Source organism: Mustela putorius, unplaced genomic scaffold (assembly GCF_011764305.1).
Source record: "Mustela putorius furo isolate JIRA1106 unplaced genomic scaffold, ASM1176430v1.1 tig00003845_pilon_pilon_pilon, whole genome shotgun sequence".
NCBI lineage: Eukaryota > Metazoa > Chordata > Mammalia > Carnivora > Mustelidae > Mustela > Mustela putorius.
In genome coordinates this window covers 55,455,396-55,462,635 of record NW_025421998.1, presented here as the reverse complement: position 1 = coordinate 55,462,635, position 7,240 = coordinate 55,455,396, and the positions used below count along the sequence as shown (strand labels likewise).

General features: G+C 42.4%; 1 pseudogene; it reads right to left on the bottom strand.

Moving 5' to 3' along the window:
* Window positions 1–1,961: 1,961 nt before the first annotated feature.
* Window positions 1,962–5,571, bottom strand: LOC101681382 (annotated as a pseudogene).
* Window positions 5,572–7,240: the final 1,669 nt, after the last annotated feature.

Genomic DNA, 7,240 nt, shown 5'->3' with positions numbered 1-7,240 from the left:
ATCCAGAAAGACAGATTAGCTATGAAAAAGATGAAGCAGGCAACATGGTGTCCATGATGCAATCCCAGGAACTAAGTTCCCCAGACTTGGCCTCCCAGTGATATGTTGGGTGACAGTTCACTAGGCATTGCTTTGGATGATACTGATGCATGGACAGCTTCATCCGCATGGTAGAAGCACTCTTAATCCCAATGTGGAGGGTTGCAGAATGCTCTTAGGAAGCATGATGCCAAAGATCAATCTGGATAAATGAGTAGAAAGTTGCTAGGTGGAGTGGAGAAACGAGCATGAGGATTCAAAACAGTTACATTAAAGCATGCAAAGTAGAAAATGAAAATGGAGAACTGAGCAGAAGTCAGGTCATAAATAGCCTCACTGATCATACCAAGAACTTAAGACTTTATTCTGAAGCTACTAAGAAATCACCAAAGGATGTTAAGAAGTAAAATAGTTAGATTTTTATTCCAAAAATGAATGCTGGTTTTAGTGTGGGAAATGAGTAAGAAGCAGAAAGACCGGTAATAGGAAAACAGTAGGAGGTGATTGCAATAGTCCAGGTGAGAGACGATGATTCTTCAAACTAAGTCTGAGGTGATGGCAAAGAGAGGATGCATAATAATAATTTTAATAGATAATATTTCAGTGTTTCCTATGTGTCAGGCACTGTTCTAAGACCTCTATAAGGCTTAAGTCATATAAGTCAAGGATTACCTCTCTAGACTTGAATAACTGCATTTATAATGGAGAAAAAGGAATTGCAGAGAATGATGGACTTGTTTTAGAGAAACTGACTTTCACACACCCACTGAACATCTGAGAGATGTTGAATAGGCAGTTAGCACAGACTGTCTTACTCACATTTAAGTTCTCAGCACCTGGACTGTTAGCAGGTGCTTAAGAAGTGTGCATTTGATGACTGGAAATTTGGAAGTCATCAACAGTCATCTACTATAAGAGTAGATGTGATCACCTAAGGAAAGAATATAATGTAAGAGAAGAAATGTGCAAATGATAGATTCTGAGAAAGAACTAATAAATAAGGAATAGACAGAGGAAGATCAGCCGCAAGGGTGATCACTCAACACATTTTATTTCCTCCATGTATATAATATGCAACACTTCTTCCCTTATTATGACATAGTGGTGAGGGAGAGTGACAGGGCTAGGAAACAGAAAACTATCAACTCTGATCAAAATTATCAATACTTAGTTACAATATGCATATAATCTGTTATAAGAAAATATCCAGCTAGACTTCTAAATAAAAGAATGACTTGGACAGTGAAGAACATGGATGAGGGGAGAAGGATATAGTCTTGCTGGCCAATATAAACCCATAGGCTCTATCTATCAGATAAGACTTATACCCCACCCCTGTCAGACCATTCATGCCCGCTTCACTCACTGATGGGGCCTTGTACAGACACAGCATCCCTGCAAATGCACTCTAGCTGGATTCATTTCAAAGAAAGCAAGACTACTTCAAATCCGTATCAACCTATGAAAATCCCAAACCAATGATTAGTGGGATATCATCATTCCCAGGGGGAAATGATGATTATAGAAATATTTTTTTAAAAGGAGGGTCTGAATTATTTTTAATAATGTTTACTATTCATTCACTGATAAAAAGGTGAAATAGTACAGGATTTCTTTTATATACACATAATACTTAGTGGTATTCCCACCAATACATGATATCTCTGGACATTTGATTTTATTATTCCTAAGCAGGCAATGTCTCTTACCACCATTTGTCTTTTGTTTTGGAATTTTTTGTTTTGTTGTTGTTGTTGTTGTTGTTGTTGTTGTTGTTTTGCTTTGTTTTGTTTCCAGAAAGGCTGATTTATTATGAGCTATTCTCATATCATTTTTCAGATTGCCTGGCAGTCTGGGGATCAGGGATGGGAGTCTTCCTGTGACTGTGGTGGACAGGGGTATGGGTCTCTACACAGCAGGGCTCATTCTCCTATGCTCCTGTGGATGGAGGCTGAGGTCCTAATGGAGTACGACTTGACGTCCTCGGGCCTTCCACCACTCGAGAAGCTCAAGGCATTTCTGCTCATACCTCCTCTGAAGACCAGCCTGCCAGACTGCTGCCACCTCCACCAGTGGAGTTCACCACAGAGATGTTCACAATCCCCACACCATCTTCTACCAACTGCTCTCCTCACCCTCCAGCTGCTTGGGGTAGGATCTTGACGTCCAGGGCCATCTTGACATCCATGAGCTCCTGGTGCTTGCACAGCTGCTGTGCCAGGTCCTGCTTGGCTTGATGGAGGGTGGCCTGAAGCTCTTCCCACTTGGCACATGCATTCTTAAGTGCCAGCTTCCCATGTTCTTCAGCCTCAGCAATGGCAACCTCCAACTTAGCACATTAGTTCTTGCTGCTGTCAATCTCAACCTACAGCCTCTGAGTGGCATGGTTTGTCTCTGAAATCTCAGTGGGATACTCTAAGGGTCATCCTCATGCTTCCCAACCTTGGCCTTGTACCATCCTCATGCTTCCCAAACTTGGTCTTGTACCAGACCTCAGCCTCGGCTCAGCTGAAGCTCTTTGTCTGGCCCTTGACCTCAGCCATGACACCATGCAGATCCAGGGAGTGGTTGTTGTCCATGGACAGTAGCACGGACATGTCTGAGATCTGGGACTGGAGCTCTGCCAACTTTGTCTCATAGGAAGTCTTGAAGACATTGACTTCATTAGTCAGGGTATCTACCTTGGCCTCCAGATCTATCTCATTCATTAAGGCAGCATCCGTGTCCTTTTTCAGCACCAGAAACCAGCTCAGCAGCCAGTGATGGTCAGTTTCATCCTGGTACTTGTTCTTGAAGTCTTCCACAATGTCCTGCATGTTCCACATCTCTGCCTCCAGGCAGCCCCCATCTAGCTGCAGCAACTCAAGCTGCCCTTTGAGGCAGCTTTGCCCACATTGCTGGCCTCAAAGGTGGGGGAGCGGACAGCTACTTTTGGCTGACTTCTGTTCCTGCAGCAGGGCCTCCTTGGTCTCCAGAAGCTTGTTCTGCTGCTCTAGAATCTACAACTTATCGATGAAGGAGGGAATTAATGTTGAGGGTCTTGAACTTGTGCTCGTCCTGATGCAAGTGCTGGATGGTAGGCATTGAGCCTACCCAGAACAAAACCAACAGGCTCTGACTGATGGTGACCTCATGGATGCCAGCGCCCATTGGGCATATAGGGGGAGCACAGGACCATGCATGGCCAGGTGGCACCCAGGCTATAGAGACTACTGTTGCTGAAGCCACTGGGGTGTGTGGAGCTCAGACAGACCTGGGTGCCTCCCTCCCACCACGTCTGCTGCAAGAGAGACAGTGGAGCCCAAGCTAAAGGCCTGGGAGCTTAAGGGATGGACATACTGGCTAGACTGGGCTGGAACAAGCAGTGGGCAATGGGAGCTGAATTCTTTTACCATCACTTATAATACATTAGCCTGATAGAGAGTTATCATATATGCCAAATAAAATACAAGTACCCAGTTAAATTTGAAATTTAGATCAATAATAAATAATTTTTAGTAAAAGAATGTCCCAAACATTGCATGGCTTGAAATGCACATATAACGAGACATCTTGTATTTTATTTGTATCTAGTCTAATAGCAATGATCTTCTCTTACTTTTGTAGGGTTCATAACATGAATCTGTCTCAGAGACCAAAGGCCTCTGGTGTTGTGCAAAGGAGAGTTCTGTCTTTGCTGGTTAGGGACCAGCTCTGCTCAGGTGGATGGAAGCTAGGTGGCTGGTTCATTTATAAGATGCAGCCTGGCTCCCGGGTTCTCCATGCTCACTTCTTTTTCTGAGCTTCTACCAGGCAAATCCAAAACTCCAGCAAAGAAATACCTTCCCTAACTCGAACATGAAATCGGAGGGCAATAATAACACTTTTTTTCATATTTGTATTTCATGCTGAACTCCCCTTTTCTAATTTTAGTTTTGTTTGCCTTTATTTTCTCTTTAGCTTCAATGCTGTCTTTGAGAATTCCCTGAACTGGTGAAAAGGTTTCAAACTGTGGACCCAGCAGGAGAGCCACTATGAAATTAAAGGAGAAGCTAGTCCTGTTCTCAGGCCACAGATGACAAAATCTTCCTTCTCACTACACCCAGAGGAAGACCATCTTTCAAACCATGGTAATCATCCAGACACGAATTGTGTATTGTTCTAAGACATTTACAAAAGTATCCATGCGTCTGTCTACCCCTTCATGAGTTTTGTCAGCAATTACTACAGATCACCTTATCTTACTAACAGGGCAAAAACAAGCCCCATGTCATGGAATGGTATTGGTGCTGGAACCAAGTCTCAGAGTCCCATCTAGTGACAAGCAAAGACATAGTAATTACAGTTGTTTTTGAAACACTTCAGGCTTTCTGCACCAGCCTATGCATCTTCACTGAACACAAAAAGCCTGGTGTTTGCCCCCTATGTTGGTGGCATTATCGGGAAACTCTTTAGTTCTTAATGTTTCTTATACAGGAAATTTTAAAATACTCTCTTTTCCCCTTCCATTCTCTATACTTCACATGGTTCCTTCTATTCCCTGTCCTTTGAATTTTACTGTATCTGTAAAGCCAAATCCCATTCTTATGATATTCCAGAATGGCCTCGAGGATGCAGTTCTCAATGGTAAAACAATTCATTCTTATACCTGTTGACCATGTATCAACTCCAAATCTATGCTAGGTATTTCATATGATATCAGCATTTTATAATGCATACAGGACAGAAAACTTCTATGTGCAATGTACTGAACAAAGACCATTAACAGTTTACAAAACAAAATAAAAAATGGATTATTTTTTTAAAGATTTTATTTATTTATTTGTCAGAGAGAGAGAAAGAGAGTGCACACAACCAGGCAGAGTGGCAGGCAGAGAGAGAAGCAGGCTCCCTGCTGAACAAGGAGCCTGATGTGGAACTCGATCAGAGGACCCTGGGATCATGACCTGAGCCGAAGGCAGTGGCTTAACCAATGGAGCCACCCAGGTGTCCCTAAAAATGGACTATTATACTAAAAATTAAAAAGGCCATAAATGTGCAAGGAAGTTTAAGATCAGTTTTATAAGCTCAGACAACAAGTAAGTTGATAACCTTGATACAGATGAAAGAGGGAAACATGTTTTCTCTTCTCCCTGAAGAGGAAAATGCATTATCTTCTCTTCACAGCTTTCAGGCACCTGACAGCTAAACTTGGCCTTGGGCCAGTGAGTGACTCACTTACTCAGTTACTGTCACGGTAATGAAAGGGTCTTTTGCTCCATCAGTTGCAAGTTTTTGCAAGACGTTAAACAGAAGCAGTTTAGAAATGTCAGTAGACATCATCCCTTTCTGTAAAGCAGCCCAGTAAGGTACTGGGACTCTGTAGTGGCTCACACTTGGTCTCCTCAGAGAGTCATTCGAAGACACAGCATGAAGAGCTCCAGGCTCCAAGACTCTCAAGCCAGTCTGAGAAGAGCTGCCCAGGGGATGGCTTTGGTTCCACTGGAACATTCTTCCAGGCAGGAGGGGATGTAGAGAGACAACAGAGGGGAGCTCCATGGCATAAATCTTCATCTCGGCAACAACTTTAATTAATTACACAGTTTCAGTGAAATCATTCAGCCTTTCTGAAGTCCCTTCTTCCCCCTCAGGTGGTAACAAAGATTCTGAATCACCACCTCTCAGCTTTTCTGAGGCATAAGTAACATAATCAAAGTATGCTCAGGAAAACATAAAATGAGAGGCTTAAACTATTCAGTCTTCATTTTCCCTGCCATTATGTCCTAAGACCATATCAAATCCAAAGCAGACAGTTGCTCCAGAAGACTTTCCTTTCCCCCAAAATTTCTGGGCACAAAATAAGGCCCCAGTGAAAGAGGAGGTAAAGCATTTAGGACATAAACTGATATGATACTTAGATACAGGTTTTTATCTTCTTTTTATCTTTTTATTTTTTTCATTTCTTATAGAAACAACGATAAACAAATGATTTTTTTTTTCACCTCCCTTGGTCTCTATTTCAATATTTGTAACATCAGGAATCTCCATTTGAATGTCTGATGGGCTTCTCAAAGCTAACTGAACCAAGCTCTCCAAACTAGCCACTACCAATGGCATCCATAACTCCATGCTGTCATAGCTCATCCAGACATTTGGGGTCACTCTTGACTCTGTTCTCCTATACCCCACATCCAATTCATTAACAAATCCTGTTGGCTCTACCTGCAAAACATCCACAATCCAACCATGACTCCTACTCGCACAGACGTTTCTGGGTTGAGTTGTTATCACCTCTCCCTGAAGAACTGAATAATTTCTAATTGTTCTTCCTGTTTCCCCCTTGCTCACCCCCCTTTCCCAGTCCAGTAACCAGAAGGATTTTCCTAAACTCTGTGTATCTTTGCCTATAGATCTTGAAGACGAAGTATGGACAAAGGCTTCTGTGTACACAATGTAAGCGGCAAAGGCTTCTGTGTCCCAGTGAGGAGGAAGAGGAAACAGGCATTAAAATAGGAAAGGAGGTAGGGTAATAAAAGAAAAGTGTAACTCAATCAACTGATGCTTTGTCCCTGGAGGAACTTCTAAGGGGCACCGTGAATACCTCTCAGAGCCCTGCACGTGGGAGAAGGAAAGAAGCATTGGCTTCTGTCTCCCAATGGTCCAGGGTGCTCCAAAGCCCCGTTGTCGACACTCCACCCCCACAGTAGTACATGTGTGAGTCTGAGGGGTTATCCTATGCAATAGGTGTAAAGGAGCCCAGGGAGGACATTAGATATGTGGCACAAACTAGCAGTAATGCTCTTGTAAAACTCAAGATGGAAATGACTGCTGCCATTATGGTTAGAATAACGGGCAAGATTGATCCTGAAAAGATCATTTCATACTGCTACTCTGTTCACAACCAACCAAAAGCTTTCCATCTTTCCCAAGATAAATTCAAGGTCTTCACCATTATGTATACCAGTCTCCCCACTGTGCCTTGAAGACCTATAAAAGATGCCCCATTTCAAGGTCTTTGATCTTATACCTCTTCCTTGTTCCCACTTGAAACACTCTGTTCAAATGATACCTCATCAGTGAGGGCTTCCCTGGTATGACCTTGCATAGGAAGTCCTAAGGAATACACTCAAAAACTATTTTTTAAAATTAGGGTACCAGATCAATATTCAAAAATCAATTGTATTTATATACATTAGCAAAGAACAATTCAAAAATTAAATTAAGAAAACAATTTCATTTACTG